Source organism: Neofelis nebulosa, chromosome 2, assembly GCF_028018385.1.
Source record: "Neofelis nebulosa isolate mNeoNeb1 chromosome 2, mNeoNeb1.pri, whole genome shotgun sequence".
Classification (NCBI taxonomy): Eukaryota; Metazoa; Chordata; class Mammalia; order Carnivora; family Felidae; genus Neofelis; species Neofelis nebulosa.
Genome location: NC_080783.1, coordinates 78,754,862 through 78,781,462, shown reverse-complemented (window position 1 = coordinate 78,781,462; position 26,601 = coordinate 78,754,862).

Below are 26,601 nucleotides of genomic sequence, written 5' to 3'. Positions count from 1 at the left end.
TCTTATTCCAGTTTACACAATTTCCTTTCCCTTGTCTTCTAGATAAACAAATAAGTGAGAATAATTAAGTTTTAACAAGTTTGCATCATATTAAACTGAAAAATATGATTAATATTCAGAATATGGTTAAGAGGCGTGCCTGGGTGGCTCAGTCAGTTAACCGCAAGACTTTTGATTTCAGCTCAGGTCATGATCTCATGGTTCATGAAATCAAGCCCTGCGTCAGGCTCTGTGCTGGCAGCATGGAGCCTGCTTGTGATTCTCTCTGTCTCTGTCTCTCTGTCTCTTTGTCTCTGCCTCTCCTCTACTCATGCTCGCAGTCTCTCTCTTTTTCAAAATAAATAAGCATTAGAAAAAAAAAAAAAGAATTTGGTTGAGAGACCATAAAATGTCTTTCTGTGAAACTGAAATTGGTCTCTAACTCTGTCTTACCAAATTCTCCAGAGCCCAACTGCTACTGGAACAGCACACGTGGGGGTCCAGAATGTGCCACCTAGAAATTGTTACAGGGCTTTATCCTCTCTGAGTCCAGTGAGAGCTCTAAGACTAACATGGCACACTCCATGCTGAGATCCTGTAGAGAGCTGCCTGAAGGACCCTTGACTTTCAAGGGGAGAGTCAACTGGTGATGGTCCAGGGAACAGGAGAAACAATGGTGGGCTGGTTCTTTTTCACCTTGAGCTGGAAGAGTGGAGAACAGAAAGCAGAGGAATTTCATCCTGATGATTTGAAAGAAGACTGGTGACTTCTGTTGCCACACTGCCAGCCTCACTTAAGGTATCAATCACACCAGAGTCCCAATGAGCAAATGAAGAAAATACAGCACATCTAAGCAGGCCTAATAATAGAAAGGGACAAACGAATGGAACAATCAGAATAGGCCTGTAATGACATAGAGATGCTAGATGATCTCGGGAGCAACTTGAAGGAAACAATAATTAGAACCCTTAAGGTTTCAAGTAAAACACAAATTAGACTTCCTAGAAATAGAAAAACATGATTTTGAGATAAAAAATTCAACATGTGACTTAGAGGATGGCTATTAGTATAATCAGGGAAGAGACATACATATTTTCATGTGAAAAAATACATTGAATATCTACTATGTGCTTGACAGTATGGCAAGTCCTAGAGGTGAGTGGCAACAAGAAAATTATGGCTTTCCTTTCCTGGATCCAAAATATTAGAGAATAACAGAAAGAGTGATCAGGAAGGATCATTCTGAAAAAGTGACATGGTAATGCATATGATTAAAATTTTAAAGAGAATGATGCTCATAATAATAAAAAAAGAAGTAACATGGACAAGATTATTCGTCAGGTAACTTTGAAGTTACCTGATTGAGATGAACTTTATATATTCCACTTAATGCTGTTGAATGCTTACCAAGGAACTAGGTAGTCTTCAGAAATCTACCAAGAAGAGCAAAGTATAAATAATAGTATAAAGGCTATGAAACAATTGATTTAATATGACAAAGGATATGTCATAATGGTAGTGCAGTAAGTTGATAGCAACTGATAGATGTATCTTGTGCTTGCTAAGCAGTACATTTATTGTCTCATTCATGCCTATAAAGTGGCCTCTATACCTTCTCCATCTGATGCATAAAAAAAGCAGAGGTGACAGAGTGGCTATTTGTCCACAAAGCTAGGAAGTAGCCAAGTCAGGATTCAAGCATAGCTTTTACTGATCACAGTGAATTCATTTCCACTACCCTGAGAGTCACATTCTCATGTATCTGCTACAGTTCTGGGAGAAGAGAGATCTGATGAGGAGTCCTATTTCTGGAAAAAGAAGTATTCCTTGTGCCTGCAAAGCAGTTCATTAAACAGATTGTTGTACGTTGCTTAAAATGCCCCTTTTCGTCATTCAGTTCTCTTGTCTTTAATTCTGGACTCTCCGTCAATAAATTGGTTTCTGATCATGAAAACCATGTGTTTTGCTTAGTGAATTTAGGTCTTGTGAATATGACTGCTGGCTTTTCTGACAAATAGACTTCCTTTTGTAATCTCTTCTGGCTTGTCAGGAATTTGGTTAGTATGCATCAACTGCTCAGACCCAATCATGGTTTTTAAAATGCAATTTCTTTTCCTGTTTTTACTTTTAAAAACAAATGATGTATGCCCTATGAAACTCATTTCCAGTAGTCATCTCATGGACTTTTATTATATATTTATCTGCAATGAAGAAATTATCTTCCAGGAGTGGGTACCTTCAGATGAAATCAATAGGGCCTATACATTCAGCACTGATACTATATATATATTTTTTAAGCATAGTAAAATAAACATGCACAGAACATCAGTTTATTATGTGAACTCCACTAAAAATTGTACAAGAGAAGCAAATAAGGTTTAATTTGTGTTAGACAAATGATGAAGGAAGACAATTTAGATACAAAGAAACTTATTTAACACTTCATGAAGCGGACGGCGTCCTTTCAGAAAGTGTAGAATTGGGTGGAAGGCAGAAAACCTTTATCAGATAAAAAATAAAGAACAAGGAAGAGCAAACAGAAAATATCTGATCAGCTGGAGCCATGTAGTAAACCTTGTTTGGGGTAAGATGGTGCATAGCTGGCTTGGCATTTGGGGACTTGGCTGTCTGAATATGCTGTGTCTGGTCAAGAAGAGCATTTACAGGGACACAGAAGTTTCCTAAATTTTGATTTGAGGACCTGCCACCTTAGTCAGGAGCCCCTCCATTTTGGGCCTACAGTTATTTCAACAGGAGTAACTTCTTTCTCTCCGAGTGTCTCCTGTGTTTACATGAGTATACATGTTAATAAACTTGTTTTTCTCTTGTTAATCTTTTTTTAAATGTTTTTATTTATTTTTAAAAGTTGGGGGAGGGACAGGGAGAGGGGAACAGAGGATCTGAAGTGGGCTCTGTACTGACAGCAGAGAGCCCAATGTGGGCCTTGAACTCACGAACTGTGAGATCAAGACCTGAGCTGAAGTTGGACACTTAACTGACTGAGCCACCCAGGACCCTAATCTGTCTTTTTTTTTTTACAAGGGTCTTGATAAGACCTCAGAAGGGTAGAGGGAAAATTATTTTTCCTCCCTTACATCATCAAGCTTTTCAGAAAATGTCCAATCAATTTCCTGATATGATAATTAATGAGGAGGAGCTGTCTTTTCTCTTTCATTTAAAAAGTGGAATTTATGAACTTAACAAATTATATTTAAAAAAAGTGCAATTTATGGGAATGATATGAGGATTAATATTTATAAAGTACTTTTTGAGATGAAGCAGCCACTGTGATTGTTCAACAGAGTGTAGAGTTATTGGATAGTAAGATTAATCAATCTCTTGTAAATCTCCTTAAGTAATTAAAATGGTTATGACAAAGGACTTGATCAGAAGCCCCGAAAAGGCATGATGTGCTCATCAATGTGCACTATCAGGCTTGGCAGTATTTCAGAAAAGTCTGCAGAGTAGCACTCCTCCTGTGTGTCTCCTGCCAGTGTAGCTTATTCCTGGTATAAAACCTTGGTAAGACTCATGGGCAGCTATTATCCATGCCTATCTAATTGTTCTTTTTAGCAAGATGTCACACTGCAAAAAATAGGCCTGCTCCACAGAACAATGTAAATTTTTACTGAATATTTAATGGGGATTGTTCCAGAGAGTCTGGGTTATGTACATACCACAGTAATACTTAGTAAGATCTCAATATTACATCTGATCTGTTCCCAAAGGCTCTTTCTGGCTGACAGTATTTTCAGGTCCACACCCTAATCTCTCGATGGCCCCCCAAACCTGTTTTCTGGAGTCCTTCAGCTCTGTCCACACCTCACTTTGCGAGACAAAGCATATTGGCTAACCGGGCTTTTGCCCCTAAGAAATCAATTCAGGTTAGGGACTATCTGTGGTTACTCAAGTTTGTCCTTGAAGTTTTAGTCAGTACCCCAGGAAGCAAAGTATTTATACTCAAAAAGGTGTGTGGGTGAGGGTGGGGGAGGAAAGAGAGGAGCAATTCTGCTATTAAACAAGATTTTCCTCTTTTTCTCCAAGTGCTAATTTCTCTATCTTTAAACTTAGCTAGTACCCAGAGTCAATCAATTAAACAGAAGATCTGATTGGAGATAGATGATATCATAAGGAAGTATAAAATTACAGTGCCTAAATTTCATCACCATTCAGTGTGTCCCAATGAAGACCTTTAATCTAAAATAGTTTGTGAGCAGAGTTAAATTCAAGAAATTGCAATTGACCAATAGTCAATCATTTCTATCATTTAAAAAAAAAATGATAATAAAAAGCACCTGTGTGGGTAATAAAATAAATATATTTAAAAAATGTGTTTACACAGTAACAAAACAATATTAACACAGGCCTAAGAACAAAGGAATAAAAATTGAGTAAAAAGTGACATGGGAAAGTCGTTTAAAATAAGCAAGCAGATATACTTACCTTTGGGAGGATTTCACATTAAATTCAAAATATTTAGAGAGGTAACAAAGCAAAGAAGATAAAGTTTATAATTTAGATACTTATGTTTTGTGTGAACTCAGTTTGAACGAATGTAAGTAAAATATGAAATGCAGAAAAAGTATAATGCTTGTTAAAAGATAAACTGAAGCATATTAAAGCACATTAAAATTATTAAGAGTTTATTTGGCACAAGTTTATTTAAATTGGGCAGTGCCAGAAAGGAAATGGTTCGGAGTGCTCCCCTGACAGGAGACAGGGAAAAGACCTATACAGAAAAGGTACAGAAGCAAAGAAAGGAAATGATTCGATTGGCTATAACTCAAAGTCTGGTTGGCTATTTGTGACTGGTTGTCCTTAGGTTTGGACTTTTGTAACCTTGAGGCATTTGTGGGCTTAAGTTTTGGTTTGCTTACATAGGCCACCAGAACATTAGAGCCACTTCAGTCTAGTGGCATCCTTGTTTAATATACTGAACACTATAAAACAGATCATAAAATTAAATTAAGAAAATATTTATAAAGATAACTCATCAAGTGATATAATTTTCAATATTTAAGATGGGCACAATAAAACACTTCAAAATAAGTATTCGAGAGTTATTATCCAGAGATAATTATGAAAGGGGAGAGATCACTGAGCTCTCACCTCTATGTGGCTCTCCGATGTGAAGACCACATGACTGCCACCAGTGATACAGGTTATTATTGCCTTAGGTTGGATGATTCTCCTAATTGTTGAGAATTTTAACTGTTGGCAATTCTGTTGTTCAAACAGTGCTGAAGTGTTTTAAAAGCAATGAATCGACATGCTTTGTGTATATTTTCTAAATCTTTAAGCAGGTCTTCAAATATTGAGATAGTAGGGGGAAATTGTGCTTCCTTACTATAGCTATAAGAAATAAGCAATAAAGGGAAGTATATAGTTCCCTACTCTACATTGTCTGGAGCACATCCTTCCAGGTTACCTGCTACAGATTCTATGGGAGCTATTTTACAGCTCTGAAACTTGGAGATAACTAGTAGCAATGTGAAATAATTTTTGTCTATAGACATACAACCTTTCTTCTATAGAGGTTCCATTGAATTTCCTTCCCTCTCTGAGGATTTAAACTAGGTTTGCATCTGTTTACACACTTATTTCACATTCCTTGTCTAGAAATGTGTCTGTTTTTTGAATTCTCCTTTGAACTGATTATAACATCTTACCCATTCCTCCATTCATGGGTTAAAGAAAAGCTTTAATATGTGTTTATTTTTATATCTGTATGAAAATTACAATTTTACTTATCAAAAAACCCAAAAAGAAAACAAAAAAAAACACCTAACAACAACAACAAAAGAAAACACCAAGCTTGTCCTTTAACATTCCTTAGGAAACAAGCATCTTTCTACATCCAATTAGTTGAAATGAGTGACCAGAACATCTATCTCAGTGGCATGCTGTATCTTCCCACACTAATTAAACATATTCTCTGCTTAGTGAGTGTGTTAAAGAAATTTCTGCTCTAATTAGTTTCTCACTAATCAATCATTTTCAGTCTGATTATCTGCTCTGTGGAGGATGCAGGGAGGTAGGGTTTACCCAAGAGTAATCTCTGTAACAGCATCCTAACGATTCTACATTGTGACTGTTTTTCCTTTTTTATCGGGCTGATGCTATTCTGTGAAATATGTGACTGAGACTCCTGGTAATCTCATAGCTGCTAACTGTGAGACCACAAACCTCCTATGTTTTATCTACTCTCATACTTCTGACACCAAATATCTGTGGGGGTTTTACCCACACCAACCAATTCTCCAATTCTCTGTGGACATCAACTGGGTATCTCCCTCACTTTAACTCAGTTCTGACAGTAACTGCCTGGAGGTAATGCAGATCCCACAGGTGAAGGACTCAGTTCCATGAAACTGCTTCCTCCTACATCAGACACCAGTCATAAGTCCAGGTTGTCACCTGTGCTCCTGGTGACTTGCTATAAATTGAAGGTTCCCACAGCTCCTTCCTCAGATTCGATAATTTGCTAGAATGGCTCACAGAACTCAGGAAAGCAGTTTATTTACCACTTATAAAAGATACAACTTGAGAACAATCAAGTAGAAGGGATGCAGAGGGGGAAGGGGTGTGGAGCGTCCATGCTCTCTGTGAGTACAGGACCCTCCTAGCATCTTGATGCATTCAACAACTTGCAAGTTCTCTGAATCCCTTTGCTTAGGGTTTCTATGGAGGGTCCATCACATAGGCGTGGTTGATTCAGTCTCTGGCCCTCTCCCCTTCCCAAGGATCAGGGGAAGGGCTGATAATTCCAACCCTCTAATACCTGGATGGCTCCCCTGGCAACCAGCCCCCCCCCCTCCCATTCTTAGGGCTTTCCAAAGTTACTTCATTAAGCAAAAACTCAGAGGTGGTTGAGAGGGGGCTTGTTATGAATAACAAAAGACTCTCCTTTCACCTTTATCACCTGGAGCTATATCAAGAATGGAACAAAGACCTAATATTATAACAAAAGATTCTCCTTTAGTTCATCACTTAGGAAATGACAAGGATTTTGTGAGCTCTGACCAGGAGGTAGAAGACCAAATATGTATTTCTTATGATATCACAAAATTAGAGTTTTCTTTCCTGAATGATGGGAAAAAATGGTGTGTATTAGTCAAGCAAATAAGTCTTCATGCAGGATGCATTTGTTAAGCACCTAGTTTATGCTGAGGTCTCTGCAAAATGCTATAATATATAAATGACACACTTTTCTCCAACTTTTCCATCCAATTGGCAAGGGGAAATTAAAGAACAAGAAAATAGGAATCAATAAAAGGCTAAATTGGTGAACATTAACAAGGAAGTAGAAGTTCAGAGTAATAAGTAATCAGCATGCACTGGAGTATTAAGGGAGGGCTTCTTGGAAGAGGTAATACTTACACTGGTATTGAAGGATGATCTGAAATTAGAAATTTGTGTCAGGGGTGGGGGTTTAACATTGTAAACAAGAGTTTTTAGCCTGGGATCCATGCTTTAACTTAAGGAAATCCCTGAATTTGTTTCTCAAATTTGGGCATATTTGCGCTTGTGTAATTTTCTCACGAGTGGGTCCATAATTTTTATCAGTTTCTCCAAGGGGTCTGTGATCATTCAAAAGTAAAAAAACAAAACAAAACAAAACAAAACAAAAACCAACAAAACAAAAAAAACACCATGACTTAAAACTATATTTAAGAACCAGGGACCTTCAATCTTGGTCTTGTCCTGGGAAGTGGCAAAATGTTACATTAAATGTAATTTCAGCACTTACAGTAATGAAATACCAGAAGGCAGTCTCTAGCATGCAGTGTGATAAAGCATTGATAGGTGGAATAAAGGGCCAGACACATTCCTGCCTGCAGCAGCAGGACAGAAGCCACTTTCCTCCAATTTTCTATATTATCATCCGTTTTCTAGACACATGTAAGGGTCTTTCATTTGGGTTTTCTAACTTAAACTGGATACTGTGTGTGTGTGTGTGTGTGTGTGTGTAGTTTTCACTCATATGCTGAAAAAGTGAAGTTTCTAGGAAAACAGATAAACCTGATAAATTAAAATATGCTAGATTTTTTTTCTTCTCAAACTTAAGCATGCTTATACTTTACTCCTATGCAACTCTCTCTCTCTCTCTCTCTCTCTCTCTCTCTCTCTCACACACACACACACACACATTGAACACAAAAAGACATAAAAGTAAGGCAATTTGTACACAAATTATTTCTCTTTATTTCCCACATCTCCAGTCTTGAAGGTAGAAATAACACCTTTCCTTTTCCTTTTTCCTTAGAATTTTCTGTCTAATTTAAAGACGTGCTTAGTAAGTATAGAATTCTTAACTAAGATGCAATTTCTATTTTAAAAAGAGTGTGAAAAAAATAGAATCCATTACTTAGAACTCTTTACCCAATTACTTTTACTCTATCACAGTTTCTAAGGGTGCCAGCTGTGTTTTCCTTGTGGTAAAGGCAGGCAAATTGAGTAAATTAAAGAATGTTTGCAATTGATGTGTACAGAGCTGTCCTTGAAGTGTACATGGTATTTTCAAGATGATAGACTCTAATAAATGTTTTATCTTTTCAGTGTTAGGACTATAAAATTCTGTCCCTTTTCTTTCTTAGTCATGATAAGAAACTAACAACCATACAAAATTTTATGTAATATCTGTATTACTTTCTTGTAATGCAGGCTGCCATTACAAAGTACCCCAACCTGGTGACTTAAAATAGCAAAAATTTATTGCCTCACAGTTTTGGAAGTTGAAGTATGAGATAAGGTGTTGGCAGGTTTGTTTTTTCCCAATGGTTATGAAGGAGAATCTGATCCATGCCTCTCTTAGCTTCTGGTGGTTTGCTGGTATTAAAAGCTAACCTGAGGGGTGCCTGCGTGGCTCAGTTGGCTCAGCGCCTGGCTTTTGGTTTCTGCTCAGGTCATGATCGCATGGTTTGTGAGATTGAGCCCTGAAATGAGTTCTGTGCTGACAACATGGAACCTGCTTGGGATTCTTTCTCCTCCTTTCTGTCTCTCCCCTACTCGTGGCCCAGTGAAGAGCACTGGATTGCCCCACAGCTAAGCACTTACTGTGCCATATAGAATATGCCCATGAGAATTGTGTCATTATCACTGGAGCAGCAACAACCACACCTGGCTGCTAGATATTAAAGTCAAGGCCTGCTCTGGGTACACTTGAGTGAGGTCAGAAGGCAAGATGTTGGGCACAGCTTCTGTGTTTTCTTCTTTTCTCCTTCCATCTCCTTCCTTCCCTAGGTTAAGTGGGATAGGGAAGGGATAGTCTCCATTCTTGAAAATAGCTGTGTTTAGAATCAGCCCTATGGGGGCGCATGGGCGGCTCCATTGGTTAAGCTTCTGACTCTTGATTTCCACTTGGGTCATGATCTCATGGTTCATGAGATCAAGCCCCACGTGGGGCTTTGTGCTGACAGCATGAAACCTGAGGGTATTCTCTCCCTCTCTCTTTGTCTATTTTCTGCTCTCTCTCTCTCTCTCTCTCTGAGAATAAATAAATAAACATTAAAAAAAAGAAGAAGAACAAGAAGAATCAGCCCTAGGTAGAGAGGGCACTTTGCCTATGCCATCAATAGGGTACCTGACTTTTCCAAATTGAAATCAGACATGCAGAAGTATATCCAGAATGTAATACTAAAATAATATGTGTAGTCAAGTTTATTAAATCAGTCTCACTGTTATTCATTTATTCAGTCATATATTCATTCAGCAGTCATTCACAACCTGTGTAAAGTAAGGGTTGAGGCCAAGGGCTTGGGAGTCAGAAATATAGGTGAGTTCCAATTAGGGTTCTATTATTAACTAATTATGTGACCTGGAAAAACTTCTTTAATGTTTTTGTTTGATATTTTTTTAAACCTCAGTTTCCTCATCTGTGTATATTTAGAATAATAACACTGTCAGTATGTATTATATTAAGATACACCCCCCCCAAATCGCAGTAGCCTGAAAGAACAAAAGTTTGTTGTTTGCTCATGTCCATTCTCGCTGACTGGATTCTCTACACCATATCACTTGTCCTCCAAATGACAGAGGAGCCAATATCAGGAACATTTTCCATCACTATGGGAAAGGGCAAAAGAGCTCTGGAGGGTTGTTGGCAGCAGTACTGTGGCTTGGAAACAGTTCTGCTCATAATTCATTGGCCAGAAACAGTCACTACCATCTAATCACAAGGGGGTCAGGAACAGAGATCCTACGTTGGAGAGCTATAAGACCTAGTGAACAATATAAGGGCTATCACTAATACCCTTCTATAGAGTGACAAGAAGGATTTCATGTGTGTGTGTGAGAGAGTTTGTAAATATATAGTGCCTATTACAATGGCAGGTACATGATAGACAATAATATAGCTATTATTATTCTAGTACATTATGACTATAAGGCCCCTACGATGTTCCAGGCACTGAACTAGGTATTGGGAAGTCACAGGCTGTCAATTAAACTCTAACCCAGGATAAGGAATGAGAAAGTTGTTACTACTGAAGAGGGCTATTGTTGGTTATCTTGAATGAACAAACTAATAAATTCATTTTGTGCATTGGTCCCAAGGCAAATGAGCTAGAGCAGTGTCCAAATATGTCTCGTTTAACCCTAACACCAACCTATCAGGATTATTTATACCTATTCACAGAAAGGGAATGGAAGCCTAGAAGGACTGTGTGACCTGCTTGAAGCCATACTGCCAGCAATGGTCAAAGAGGTTTCTCTGAGGACAATACCGGAAAATGCCCTGAGGACTAGTATGCGGGTACCTACTGGGTGATATTTGGGAGCCTGGGGTTGGGGTGGAATTAGTAGATTTGATAGATATGAAAACATTGTTTTAATTATGGATTTAAGTTGGTATTGGTATGAATTTTTTGGTATTCAATTTTTTCAGTGTAAAAGTAGGATAATGATAGTAACCATTTCATAGGATGTAATTTGATTATAGTTATAAGCTTTTAAAATAATACTGTCCACACAGTAAACTTTCCAAAATGTTAGGTATCATTAGTTTTCCTTCAAGTGCAATTAATTTAATTGGTAATAAGGTAGTGCATTTGAAGTAGGTAAAAATAACTGTTTTTTTCTGTAATCTCTGGGCCTGGGTGCTGCTTTGTCCCTACAGGGAAGTGAAGGCTTTTCTGTAAACACAGAAGAATTATTGTAGAAGTCCACCCAGCATGTAGAACTCTCCTCTGCTTAAAGTCCTAAGCCAACTGAAGCCATTTGCTCCTATCCACTGAGCTTAGCCTTGATCTCTTTCAGGGCCTAGCGACACATCACTTCTCAGAAGGAGCAGATTACCCAAGAAATTGTAAAGTTGCTTGTCTTGTGACTCCTGCCCAGTCTAGAGTTAGGATGAAATCTAGGCATGGTATCAATAAAGCATGTGTGAGTGTAAGCTCCTCAGGAGACAGGCAGTATATGATATTTGTTGAGCCTAGACTCTGGAACCAGACCTGCCTACTTGGCTCTTTGCTACTACTACTTGTTGATATCGCTTCTGGGCCTTGTTTTCTTCAATGGCGGCCTGGGTGTGACACTGAGTTGTGTAAAGCACTTAGAATACTGTCTGGCATGTAACAAGCACTTGACAGCTGTGGCTCCCCTGATGCAGATGGAATCCTAACCCAGGTGTTTAAAAAAAAAAGAAACTTATTTATTTTGAGAGAGAGAAGAGGGTGGGGAGGGGCAGCAAGAGGGAGAGAGAGAATCCCAAGCAGGTTCCACACTGTCAGCTCAGAGCCTGATGCAGGCCTTGATCCCAGGAACTGTGAGATCATGACCTGAGCTGAAATCAAGCATCAGAAGCTTAATGGACTGAGCCACCCAGGAGCCCCTAACCCAGGTGTTGATTGAGCATCTACTGTGTGAACAAGGCCAGGGTTGTCTCTGCTCTTACACAGCTCCCACCTACGACTGGCTCCAAGTCCAAAGTCTTTCACTATTATACCTCAGTTCTGATGCAGCAGGAGAAAGAGATTCTGTAAGAACTAAAAATCACTTATGTGATTTTAACTAGTATGTCTTACATTTTATTAATTTTCCTCATTGTGAAAGTGTCAAACAATAAAGAAACATTTAGGATGTAATGTCAAAGCCCCTCTCTTTTCCCCTTGCTCTCAGTCCTGCCAGATTCTACCCCACTTCAGGGGGCTCACTGGTAACAATTCATTGTTTATAATTCCCATCTTCCTTCTCTACCTTTACACACATGTATATGTATGTATGCATATGTGTATCTACACATCTATATCTTAAAAGAAAAAAGTCATTCTTCATGCAACATATTGTCTATTTTTGACTTTGTTTTCACTTAAGTATATGTGTCAGACATTTACTCATGTTGATACATGTAGATATAGTCCATTTTATGGCTGTGGCATAAAGTTTTCATCACTCCCTATGAACATTTAGTTTATTTCTCACAAAAAAATTGTTTTTACAAACAGTGCTGTAGTGAACATTTTTTTTAGTGCACATGAGAAGATTTATTTAGATTAGAAACTTAGAAGTGAAATTGTTGGGTCTAAGGGTGTGTTCATTTACAAAGTTTTGTAGATGTTAATAATTACCTTTCAAAAGTGCTTCACCAATTTTTACCTCTATGAATAGTATGTAATAATGCATATTTCTTTGTATCCTCTCCACAACTTCCTGTTATCAATGTTTTAAATGTTTATTAATCTAAAGAAAATAAATACAATTTCTATGGCTGCTTTGGTATGTATTTCCCTGATCACTCATGAAACAGAAAATATTTTTTATGTTTATTGAATATTTGTACATTATTTTTGTGAACTGATTGTTCATATATTTTGCCAATTTTTCTGTTGGATTGTTTATAAATTTTTTAAATGTTTATTTTTGAGACACAGTGAGAGCACGCTCAAGGAAGGGGCAGAGAGAAAGGGAGACAGAGGATCCAAAGTAGACTCTGTGCTGACAGCAGAGAGCCCTGATGTAGGGCTCCAACACATGAACCCTAAGATCATGACCTGAGCTGAAGTCAGATGCTTAACCATTGAGCCACCCAGATGCCCTGATATTTTTCTTATTGACTGTAGGAGCACTTTAAATATTGTTAACGGCAATCATTTGTTGTATATGTTGAGAGTATTTTCTGTCTCTTTCTCCTCTTTAATGTTATATATGGTATCTTTTACTAATATAGAATTTAAAATTTTACAAATTCAGTTTGGTCAGTCTTTTCTTTTGTGGCTTCTGGATTTTGTATGTCAATTATGAATCTTACCCATCCAAATAAAATTAATCCTCTGTGTGTTTTTTTGTTGTTGTTGTTTTTAAAATTTTTTTATTTTTCTATTTTTAATTTTATTTTGTATTTTTAAGTGCCCCTCACCCATTTAGCCCCTCCCACAACCCCTCCAGTAACCCTGTTTGTTCTCCATATTTATGAGTCTCTTCTGTTTTGTCCCCCTCCCTGTTTTTATATTATTTTTGTTTCCCTTCCCTTATGTTCATCTGTTTTCTCTCTTAAAGTCCTCATATGAGTGAAGGCATATGATTTTTGTCTTTCTCTGACTGACTAATTTCACTTAGCATAATACCTTCCAGTTCCATCCACATAGTTTCAAATGGCAAGATTTCATTCTTTTTGATTGCCATGTAATACTCCATTGTATATATATACCACATCTTCTTTATCCATTCATCCATCAATGGACATTTGGGCTCTTTCCATACTTTGGCTATTGTTGATAGTGCTGCTCTAAACATTGGGGTGAATGTGCCCCTTCGAAACAGTACACCTGTATCACGTGGATAAATAATTAGTAGTGCAATTGCTGGGTCATAGGGTAGTTCTATTTTTCATTTTTTGAGGAAACTCCATACTGTTTTCCAGAGTGGCTGCACCAGTTTGCATTCCCACTAGCAGTGAAATAGAGATCCTCTCTCTCCGCATCCTCGCCAACATCTGTTGTTGCCTGAGTTGTTAATGTTAGCCCTTCTGACAAGTGTGAGTTGGTATCTCATTGTGGTTTTGATTTGTATTTCTCTGATGATGAGAGATGTTGAGATTTTTTTCATGTGTTGGTTAGCCATTTGGATGTCTTCTTTGGAGAAGTGTCTATTCATTTGTTTTGCCAATTTCTTCACTGGATTATTTGTTTTTTGGGTGTTGAGTTTGATAAGTTCTTTATAGATTTTGGATACTAACCCTTTATCTGATATGTCATTTGCAAATATCTTCTCCCATTCTGTCAGTTGCCTTTTAGTTTTGCTGATTATTTTCTTCGCTATGCAGAAGATTTTTATTTTGGTGTGGCCCCCATAGTTCATTTTTGCTTTTGCTTCCCTTGCCTCTGGAAATATGTTGAATAAGAAGTTGCTGCAGCCAAGATCAAAGAGGTTTTTGCCTGCTTTCTCCTTGAGGATTTTGATGGCTTCCTGTCATACATTTAGGTCTTTCATCCATTTTGAGTTTATTTTTTTGTGTGGTATAAGAAAGTGGTTCAGGTTCATTTTTCTGCATATTGCTGTCCAGTTTTCCCAGCACCACTTGCTGAAGAGACTGTCTTTATTCCATTGGATATTCTTTCCTGCTTTGTCAAAGATTATTTGGCCATATGTTTGTGGGTCCATTTCTGGGTTCTCTATTCTGTTCCATTGATCTGAGTGTCCGTTTTTGTGCCATTATAAGTGGAATTTTTACATAGGATCTGAGGCAATGATCTAAGTTTATCTTTTCGTAAAGGAGTAGTCAATTGTTCCAATTCCAGTCTTTTTGTTTGTTTCCTTTTGTTTGTTTCCTTGTTTTTTTAATATGAAATTTATTGTCAAATTGGTTTTCATACAACACCCAGTGCTCATCCCAACAGGTGCCCTCCTCAATACCCATCACCCACCCTCCCCTCCCTCCCACCCCTCCGTCAACCCTCAGTTTGTTCTCAGTTTTTAAGAGTCTCTTATGGTTTGGCTTCCTCCCTCTAACATTTTTTTTCCTCCTTCCCCTCCCCCATGGTCTTCTATTAAGTTTCTCAGCATCCACATAACAGTGAAAACATATGGTATCTGTCTTTCTCTGTATGACTTATTTCACTTAGCATAACACTATCCAGTTCCATCCACATTGCTACAAAAGGTCATATCTCATTCTTTCTCATTGCCACATAGTATTCCATTGTGTATATAAACCACAATTTCTTTTTTTATTTTTTTATTTTTTTATTTTTGAGACAGAGAGAGACAGAGCATGAACGGGGGAGGGTCAGAGAGAGGGAGACACAGAATCTGAAACAGGCTCCAGGCTCTGAGCTGTCAGCACAGAGCCCGACGCGGGGCTCGAATTCACGGACCACGAGATCATGACCTGAGCCGAAGTCGGCCGCTTAACCGACTGAGCCACTCAGGCGCCCCCATGATTTCTTTATCCATTCATCAGTTGGACATTTAGGCTCTTTCCATAATTTGGCTATTGTTGAGAGTGCTGCTATAAACATTGGGGTAAAAGTACCCCTATGCATCAGCACTCCTGCATCCCTTGGGAAAATTCCTAGCAGTGCTATTGCTGGGTCATAGGGTAGATCTATTTTTAATTTTTGAGGAACCTCCACACTGTTTTCCAGAGCGGCTGCACCAGTTTGCATTCCCATCAACAGTGCAAGAGGGTTCCCGTTTCTCCACATCCTCTCCAGCATCTATATTCTCCTGATTTTAGCCACTCTTACTGGCGTGAGGTGATATCTGAGTGTGGTTTTGACTTGTATTTCCCTGATGAGGAGCGACGTTGACCATCTTCTCATGTGCCTGTTGACCATCTGGATGTCTTCTTTAGAGAAGGGTCTATTCATGTTTTCTGCCCATTTCTTCCCTGGATTATTTGGGTTTTTTTGGTGTGGAGTTTGGTGAGTTCTTTATAGATTTTGGATACTAGCCCTTTGTCTGATATGTCATTTGCAAATATCTTTTCCCATTCCATTGGTTGCCTTTTAGTTTTGTTGATTGTTTCCTTTGCAGTGCAGAAGCTTTTTATCTTCATGAGACCCCAAGAGTTCATTTTTGCTTTTAAGTCCCTTGCCTTTGGAGATGCATCAAGTAAGAAATTGCTGCGGCTGAGGTCAGAGAGGTTTTTGCCTGCTTTCTCCTCTAGGGTTTTGATGGTTTCCTGTCTCACATTCAGGTCCTTCATCCATTTTGAGTTTATTTTTGTGAGTGGTGTAAGAAAGTGGTCTAGTTTCATTCTTCTGCATGTTGCTGTCCAGTTCTCCCATCACCATTTGTTAAAGAGACTTTTTTTCATTGGATATTCTTTCCTGCTTTGTCAAAGATTAGTGGGCCATACTTTTGTGAATCCAATTCTGGAATCTCTATTCTATTCCATTGGTCTGTGTGTCTGTTTTTGTGTCAATACCATGCTGTCTTGATGATGACAGCTTTGTAGCAGAGGCTAAAGTCTCGGATTGTGATGCCTCCTGCTTTGGTCTTCTTCTTCAAAATTACTTTGGCTATTCAGGGTCTTTTGTGGTTCTATACAAATTTTAGGATTGCTTGTTCTAGCTTCGAGAAGAATGCTGGTGCAATTTTGATTGGGATTGTATTAGATGTGTAGATAGCTTTGGGTAGTATTGACATTTTAACAATATTTATTCTTCCGATCCATGAGCACGGAATGTTTTTCCATTTCTTTATATCTTCTTCAGTTTTCATCGTAAGCTTTCTATAGTGTATAGAAATCTATAGTATATACAGATCTTTTACATCTTTGGTTAGGTTTATTCCTAGGTATTTTATGCTTCTTGGTGCAATTGTGAATGGGATCAGTTTCTTTATTTGTCTTTCTGTTGGTTCATTATTAGTGTATAAGAATGCAACTGATTTTTGAACATTGATTTTGTATCCTGCAACGTTGCTGAATTCATGTATCAGTTCAGTAGACTTTTGTAAGTCTTGTAAGTAGACTTTTGGTGGAGTCTGTCAGGTGTTCCATGTACAATATCGTGTCATCTGCAAAAAGTGAAAGCTTGACTTGATCTTTGCCAATTTTGATGCCTTTGGTTTGTTGTCTGATTGCTGATGCTAGAACTTTTTGTTTTCTGATTGCTGATGCTAGAACTTCCAACACTATGTTAAACAACAGCGTTGAGAGTGGACATCCCTGTCTTGTTCCTGATCTCAGGGAGAAAGCACTCAGTTTTTCCCCACTGAGGATATTAGCTGTGGACTTTCCATAAATGGCTTTTATGATGTTTAAGTATGTTCCTTCTATCCCGACTTTCTTGAGGATTTTTATTAAGAAAGGATGCTGAATTTTATCAAATGCGTTTTCTGCATTGATTGACAGGATCATAATGGTTCTTACCTTTTCTTTTATTAATGTGATGCATCACATTGATTGATTTGCAAATGTTGAACCAGCCCTGCAGCCCAGGAATGAATCCCACTTGATCATAGTGTATAATTCTTTTTATATGCTGTTGAATTCGATTTGCTAGTATTTTATTGAGAATTTTTGCATCCATATTCATCAGGGATATTGTCCTATAGTTCTCTTTTTTTTGCTGGGTCTCTGGTTTAGGAATCAAAGTAATGCTGGCTTCATAGAATGAGTGTAGAAGTTTTCCTTCCCTTTCCATTTTTTGGAACAGCTTGAGAAGGATAGGTATTATCTCTGCTTTAAATATCTGGTAGAATTCCCCTGGGAAGCCATCTGGTCCTGGACTCTTATTTGTTGGGAGATTTTTGATAGCTGATTCAATTTCTTCTCTGATTATGGGTCTGTTCAAGTTTTCTATTTCTTCCTGTTTGAGTTTTGGAAGAGTGTGGGTGCTTAGGAATTTGTCCACTTCTTCCAGGTTGTCCAGTTTGTTGATATATAATTTTTTATAGTATTCCCTGATAATTGCTTGTATTTCTGAGAGATTGGTTGTAATAATTCCATTTTCATTCATGAATTTATCTATTTAGGTCATCTTCCTTTTCTTTTTGAGAAGCCTGGCTAGAGGTTTATCAATTTTATTTTTTCAAAAAACCAACTCTTGGTTTCATTGATCTGCTCTACAGTTTTTTAGATTCTATATTGTTTATTTCTGCTCTGATCTTTATTATTTCTCTTCTTCTGATGGATTTGGGGTGTCTTTGCTGTTCTGCTTCTATTTCCTTTAGGTGTGCTGTTAGATTTTGTATTTGGGATTTTTCTTGTTTCTTGAGATAGGCCTGGATTACAATGTATTTTCCTCTCAGGACTGCCTTTGCCTCATCCAAAGCATTTGGATTGTTGTATTTTCATCTTCATTTGTTTCCATATATTTTTAAATTTCTTCTCTAATTGCCTGGTTGACCCATTCATTCTTTAGTAGGGTGTTCTTTAATCTCCATGCTTTTGGAGGTTTTCCAGACTTTTTCCTGTGGTTGATTTCATGTTTCATAGCATTGTGGCCTGAAAGTGTGCATGGTATGATCTCAATTCTTGTATACTTATGAAGGGCTGTTTTGTGACCCAGTGTGTGATCTATCTTGGAGAATGTTCCATGTGCACTCAAGAAGAAAGTATATTCTGTTGCTTTGGGATGCAGAGTTCTAAATATATCTGTCAAGTCCATCTGATCCAATGTATCATTCAGGGCCCTTGTTTCTTTATTGATCCTGTGTCTAGATGATCTATCCATTGTTGTAAGTGGAGTATTAAAGTCCCCTGCAATTACCTCATTCTTATCAATAAGGTTGCTTATGTTTGTGATTAATTTTTTTATATATTTGGGGGCTCCTGTATTCGGCACATAGACATTCATAATTGTTAGCTCTTCCTGATGGATAGACCCTGTAATCATTACATAATGCCCTTCTTCATCTCTTGTTACAGCCTTTAATTTAAAGTCTATTTTGTCTGATATAAGTATGGCTACTCCAGCTTTCTTTTGAGTTCCAGTAGCATGATAGATCTCCATCTCTTCACTTTCAATCTGAAGGTCTAAAATGAGTCTCTTGTAGACAGCAAATAGATGGGTCTTGTTTTTTTATCCATTCTGATACCCTATGTCTTTTGGTTGGAGTATTTAGTCCATTTACATTCAGTGTTATTATAGAAAGATATGGGTTTAGAGTCACTGTGATGTCTGTAGGTTTCATGCTTGTAGTGATGCCTCTGGTACTTTGTGGTCCTTGCAACATTTCACTCACAGAATTCCCCTTAGGATCTCTTGTAGGGCTGGTTTAGTGGTGACGAATTCCTTCAGTTTTTGTTTGTTTGGGAAGACCTTTATCTCTCCTTCTATTCTGAATGACAGACTTGCTGGATAAAGGATTCTTGGCTGTATATTTTTTTCTGTTCATCACATTGAAGATTTCCTGCCATTCCTTTCTGGCCTATCAAGTTTCAGTAGATAGGTCTGCCCCTAGTCTTATGGGTCTCCCTTTGTAAGTTAGAGCCTGTTTATCCCTAGCTGCTTTCAGAATTTTCTCTTTATCCTTGTATTTTGCCAGTTTCACTATGAAGTGTTGTGCAGAAGATGGATTCAAGTGGCCCCTGTCTGGGCTACTTGCACTTGTGCCTCTTGGATTTCAATGCCTTTTTCCTTCCCCAGATCAGGGAAGTTCTCAGCTATGATTTGTTCAAGTACCCCTTCAGCCCCTTTCTCTCGTTCTTCCTCTTCTGGAATTCCTATGATTCGGATATTGTTGTGTTTGATTGCATCACTTAGTTCTCTAATTCTCCCCTCATACTCCTGGATTTTTTTTATCTCTCTTTTTCTCAGCTTCCCCTTTTTCCATAATTTTATCTTCTAATTCACCTTTTCTCTCCTCTGCCTCTTCAGTCCATGCTATGGCTGCCTCCATTTTATTTTGCACCTCATTCTTTAGCTCCTCATGCCTATTTCTTAGTCCCTTGATGTCTGTAGCAATAAATTCCCTGCTGTCCTCTATGCTTTTTTCAAGCCCAGTGATTAATTTTATGACTATCATTAAATTCTTGTTCCGTTATATTGCTTAAATCATTTTTGATCAGTTCATTAGCTGTCACTACTTCCTGGAGTTTCTTTTGAGGATAATTCTCCCATTTCATCATTTTGAATAGTCCCTGGAATGGCGCAGAACTGCAGGGCTCTTCCTCTGTGCTGTTTAGAGTAATCTGCGTTGGTGGGCGGGGCTGCAGTCAGGCCTGATGTCTGCCCTAGCCCACCGCTGGGGCCACAGTCAGACTGGTGTGTACCCTATCTTCCCCTCTCCCAGGGGCAGGACTCACTGTGGAGTGGTGTGGCCCCTCTATGGGCTACTTGCACACTGCCAGGCTTGTGGCGCTGCTTCTATGGGATCTGGCGTATTAGCTGGGGTGGATCCACCAGGTGCACAGGGGTGGGAGGGGCAGACTCAGCTCACTTTGCCTTCGGTGGTCCGCTTGTTGGGGGGGGGGGGGCCCTGCAGCACTGGGAGGCAGGCCGACCCGTCGGAGGGATGGATCCACAGAAGCACAGTGTTGGGTGTTTGGGTGGTGCAAGCAAGTTCTGTGACGGGAACTGGTTCCCTTTGGGATTTCGGCTGGGGTGTGGGAGAGAGAGATGGCGCTTGCCAGTGCCTTTGTTCCCCTGCCGAACTGAGCTCTGTCTTACAGGGCTCAACAACTGTCCCTCCCGGGGTCGTCTCACCCTCCCGCTCTCCGAGCAGAGGTGTTGGCTTATAACATTCCAGATGTTAAGTACCGCTGGCTGTCAGAACTCATGCAGTCTGGCCCCTCCGCTTTTGCAAGCCAGACTCGGGGTCTCTGCCTTGCCAGGTGGGCTGCCCTCCACCACCCCAGCTCCCTCCCGCCAGTCCGTGTAGCAGGCACCACCTCTCTGCCCTTCCTGCCCTCTTCCATGGGCCTCTTGTCTATGCTTGACTCCGGAGAGTCTGTTCTGCTAGTCTTCTGGCGGTTTTCTGGGTTATTTAGGCAGATATGGGTGGAATCTAAGGTATCAGCAGGATGAGGTGAGCCCAGTGTTCTCCTATGCTGCCATCTTCCAGTTCTGTTTGTTTGTTTTAATGTTTATTTATTTTTGAGAGAGAGAGAGACAGAGTGCGAATGGGGGAGGGACAGAGAGAGAGAAAGAATCTAAGGCAGGCTCCAGGCTCTGAGCTGTGAGCATAGAGCCCAATGTGGGGCTCAAAATCATGAACTGCGAGATCATGACCTGCGCCAAATTTGGAAGCTTAACCAACTGAGCCACTCAGTCAGCTCTCCCCACCCGTTTCAGTTTTTGATTTGCAAATTCTGCTATAGTTATACACACATGATTTTCTAGACAGGTTTTTTTTTGTTGTTGTTGTTTCTTTTTTTTGTAATTATAGTATTCTGTTGGCAATGCTACACTGTTTTAATAACTATGGCTTCATTGCATGCCTTTATACCCATTAGGACCAATCCCTGTCTTCATTCTTCTGTTTCAAAATCTTTTTGGCTACACTTGTATGAATTGACAACTTTGGAATTTGATTTTGAAGTCCTACAAACTATTCTATTGGGATTGCCCCAATTATATTGATGAATTGGAGAAGAATTCACTTCTTTATACTGTTGAATTTTTCACATTCAGGCACATGATCTGTCTTTTATTTATTTAGGTTTACTTTTCTGTCCTGCAGTAAAGTTTTATAGTTTGCTTTTTGTCACTTTTACATATTTCGTTTTTAAGAATAATTCAGCTATTCAGCTTCACTTTTTAAATTTTTTTGTTTTCTTATTAATTTTTTAATTTTTTTAATGTTTATTTTTGAGAGAGAGAGACAGAGCATGAGGTGAGAAGGGGCAGGCAGGGAGGGAGACAGAATCTGAAGGAGGTCTAGGCTCTGAGCTGTCAGCACAGAGTCCGATGCAGGGCTCAAACTTACAAACCATGAGATCATGACCTGAGCCAAAGTCGGTGCTTACCCGACTGAGCCACCCAGACACCCCTCAGCTTTACTGAGGTATAATTATCAGATGAAATTGAAAGATATTTAAAGTGTGCACGGTGGTAATTTGATATATGTATACATTGTGAAAGAGTTTTCCTCATTTAGTTCATTTACATACCCATCACCTCGCATATTTGTTTATTTATTCTTTTTGGTGGAAACATTTAAGTTCTAGTCTTTTAGCAAATTTTTTTTTTTTTTTTTTTTTTTTTTTTTTTTCAACGTTTTTTATTTATTTTTGGGACAGAGAGAGACAGAGCATGAACGGGGGAGGGGCAGAGAGAGAGGGAGACACAGAATCGGAAACAGGCTCCAGGCTCCGAGCCATCAGCCCAGAGCCTGACGCGGGGCTCGAACTCACGGACCGGACCGCGAGATCGTGACCTGGCTGAAGTCGGCCGCTTAACCGACTGCGCCACCCAGGCGCCCCAGCAAATTTTAATTATACAGTAGTGTCACAGTTATAGTCACCATGTTTTACATTAGATCCTCAGACCTTATTAATCTTATAGCTGAGAGTTTGTATCCTTTTACCAAATTCTCACTATTTCCACATCCCCAAGTCCCCGGCAATCATTTATCTACTCTGTTCCTTTGAGTTTGACTTTTTTTTTTTTTTTAAAGTTGCCACACATAAGTGATACTGTGCAGTCTTTGTCTCTGGCTTATTTTACTTAGCATCATGCCCATCGTGTTGTCACAAATGGTGGGATTTACTTTTTTCTCATGGCTGAATAATATTCTATTATATATGTATACCACATTTTCTTTATCCATTCATCAGTTGAGGGACAGTTGAGGGACAGTATTGTAAATACTACTGCAATGAACATGGGGCTGCAGATATCCTTTCAATGTCCTGTTTTCATTTCCTTTGTATACTTACCCAGAGGTGGGACTGTTGGATAATGTGGTAGTTCTATTTCTAATTGTTTAAATAACCCCATACTGTTTTTCATAGGGACTGCACCAATTTACATTCTCATTAACAGTGGACAATGGTTTTCTTTCCATGTCTTTGCCAGTGCTTGTTATCTCTTGTTCTTTTGCTGATGGCCATTTTAACAGATGTGAGGTGATATCTTCTTGTGGTTTACTTTGCATTTCCTTAAATAATTAGTGACTTTAAGTACATTTTCATGTATCTCTTGGCCATCTGCATGTTTTCTTTAGAAAAATTTCTATTCAGTTCCTCTGCCCATTTTTTAATCAGATTTTTTTTTTGCTATTGAGTTTTGTGAGTTCTTCATTTTAGATATTAATCTCTTGTCAGATATATGCTTTGCAAATGTTTCCTCCTTACATATTTCTTTTTAGTATTATTCCCAGGTATTTATGAGTTAGTTGCTATTAGAATGAATGTTTCAGTTTCAATTTCTGATATAATATTTCTGATATATAAACTTTATTTTTGTTGTTGAATTTGTATTGCTTGGCTTACTAAATTTTCACATTGGTTTTAATAATTTTTCATTTGATTCATTTGGGTGTTCTAAGAAAAAATTGTGGAATTTACAAAAACCAACAGTTTTCCATATAGCCAGTCTTACTGGGAGAATAAGAATATTTACTACAAACAGATTTTAAAACAGGCAAGTGGTTACAGAGGTGAAGGGGGCCCATGAAAAACCATACCAGGAACACAGAGATAACCCAGGGGTCAATAACAGCAGGAAGCCACAACCACTAGACTGAAGAGATAAAGGGAAGAGGCAGTGTTAGTAGACCTTGGGGACCAGGGTAACCCCAAAGACACTGGAAGCATGGTGCACCTGTCTGGTGGGAGCAGGAGTCAGTCATGCAGGAGACATAGCTGCTGCCAGAGAAACTGTAGGAGGCCAAGAGGAAGTGGGAGAAATACCTTGTCCTCTCCCCCCTCCCAGCCCCACCCCGCCCTGTCCCAGTCTCCCACCAGTGGCCTCTCAGTTTTGAACACAGGTAGGCCTAGAATTGGCTCACTTTCTTATATTTATGCTTCTTGATCCTTTTTCTTATTTTGCTGTATTGGTGAGGACCTGAAGCATAATATTGAGGAGTGCTGGGGAGGTCAGGTTTCCATGCTTATTCTTAATTTTAGTAAGATCATTTCTAATGTTTCCATCTTAAATAAGATGCTTATAATTGCTCATAATTTCTCTATTAAATTTTTGTTTTTATTATTATTATTTTTTAAGTGTTTATTTATTTATTTTGAGAGAGAGAGAATGCACAAGTTGGGGAAGGGTAGAGAGAGAGAGAATCCCAAGCAGGGTCCACACTATCACTGCAGGGCCTGATATGGGACTCGATCTCACAAACCATGAGATCATGACCTGCACTGAGATCGAGTCAGACACCTAACCAACTGAGCCACCCAGGTGCCCCTTTATTAAATTTTTAAAAATAAAATCTTTTGTTTAGCATATACTGATATGTATATATTAATTTATTCTGCTCATATAGTGAATTTAGTGTAGTGAAATCTTACACTAACAGATTTGATATTGGTGAATCGGCCTTCCATTGTTTGGAAACACTTTACTTAATCAGAGTGTATCATTCTTTTTAGTAAAATACTATGCCAGATTTGTTAACATCTTATTTTGGTCTTTTATACATATGTTCATAGCTGTCATGAACCTAGAGGATGATGCTAACCTTGAGAATGGGTTAAGACTCTTTCCATCTTTCCTATGCCCTGTATATATGGTATAAAGTTTTCATGATTACATGTTTGGAAGAACTCCCACTTAAAATCTGGTGTCTGATGACCTTTTAAGTGATAGAGTATTCATAACCCTCTCAAGTTCTTCTACTATGACTCTTTCCTTCTTTAGTCAACCGCTCAAAGTCACTTTAACAAAACTTTGTCTAGGTGGTAGGAAAGCTGGGGAGGCCACAGGCATCTTGGTCTCTGACAGCTGGCTAGGTGCCTTGAAGACACACAGTCCCTTGTGAATTTGAGGAGGGTTGCGTTAACCAGGATGCTTTTTCCGAGATTGATGATTTGCTTCTCCAGAAGGAATATGTACCTCTCTAAGTGTCAATGATGTTAAGAAAGATTTTTAACCAGTAAGCCTTTTATTCCATCATTTCAGGAAGGAGTGTGCCTAATTGAAGCTCACAAGGAGGAAAACAGTGGTACCGACTTAGACGAAGAAGTGTTTGGGGACAGTATCCCAGCAGTCTTTTCATGATATTAGGGGAATGGAAAAATGAGTCATTTCCAGGGTAAGCTATTTCAACTAATTTAATCCATTTTAAGACCAGAGGTCCTTTTACTTGCATTCTTCACTGGTATTGGAAAAAGGATTTATTCCTTTTCTCACAGCCCTTACTGTGAAGCAAGAAACCTAGAAATGTTTTTAATTTAAAGTTGACTGTATATAAATTATGAAATTATGAAGGCCAACGTGGGATACTATGGGGCAAGTATGGAGAATGATAGTTTTCTTGAAACCCCTGACTCTGTTGATACAAAGGCAATTAGGTTAAAATTAAAATCGAGGGCAGCCTTAAGAGAAAAAAGTAGTGAGTTTCTGGATTGGTCTGGGCTATTATATTTACGCAAGCATGACCATTGGGAAGGTTAGTTTTGTTCTAATGGAGTTTTGGGTTGCTTGCATATTTGTGAACTACCCACTCCCTCCATAAGATAAGTCACTGCATTCTCTGTGTTTTTACCACTTTTACTTCATTGCATTTTCACCATTTTCCAGGTCCCCACCTGACTGCAGGTGCTCATTCTTACTCTCACCCCAGATGCTGCAGGTGCTGGGGCACCAGAGCAATTCTCTTGGTAAGCCACACTAACAGGAAAGAAGTAAGAAGAAGCTATTTTGTTCCAGGCACTGTGCCAGGTGTTTTTGTACATTAACTGAGACTGATTACCCCTAACAATGGTCTCTCAAACTTTAAAGATGAATCACGTAATTTAGTATTTTTAATTTGATTCCTGATACGTAAATTTAAGATCTGCTAACTTGGCTACAAGAGCTCAGCTTCTCTAGTTACACAAACTTTGATTTGACTATGTTTTTGCTGCTTACTATATATGTGGCATTGGCAAGTGTACTAACCATTTTAAATTGGTCTGATATATTAAAAACAATATTAATAATACATGAGAATAAATGTGCATATCAAGGGCTTAGCACAATACCTAAAACAGTCAGTAATCAAACAATGTCAGTTATTATTACTGAGTTAAAAGACTTGGATTTTCGTCCTAAGTAGCGTGTAACTTCAGACAACTTACATACAGATCTTCCTCAACTTACGATGGGGTTATGTCCCAATAAGCCCACCGTAAGTTGAAAATATCATAAGCTATCATAAATATCATAAGAAAATTCATTGAATACACTTAACAAACTGAATCATAGCTTAGACTGACTTACCTTAAATGTGCTTTGAATCCTTACATTAGCCTACAGTTTGGCAAAATCATTCAGCACAAAGCCTATTTTATAATTAAGCACTGAATATCTCATGTAAGTTATTAAATACTAGTATAGTACTAGAAGTGAAAAGCAGAATGGCTAACTGGGTGCAGAATGGTTGTAAGTGTATCAATTATCCACCCTCGTGATCACATGGCTAACTGGGAGCCATGGATCACTCTGCTGCCCAGCACCAGGAGACAGTACTATACTGCATATTAGTGCTGGTTGGGAAGAGATCAAAATTTAAAGTACATTTTCTATTTATCAAAGACATGCCATTTTTACACCACTGTAAAGTTGAAAAATCATTGAATTA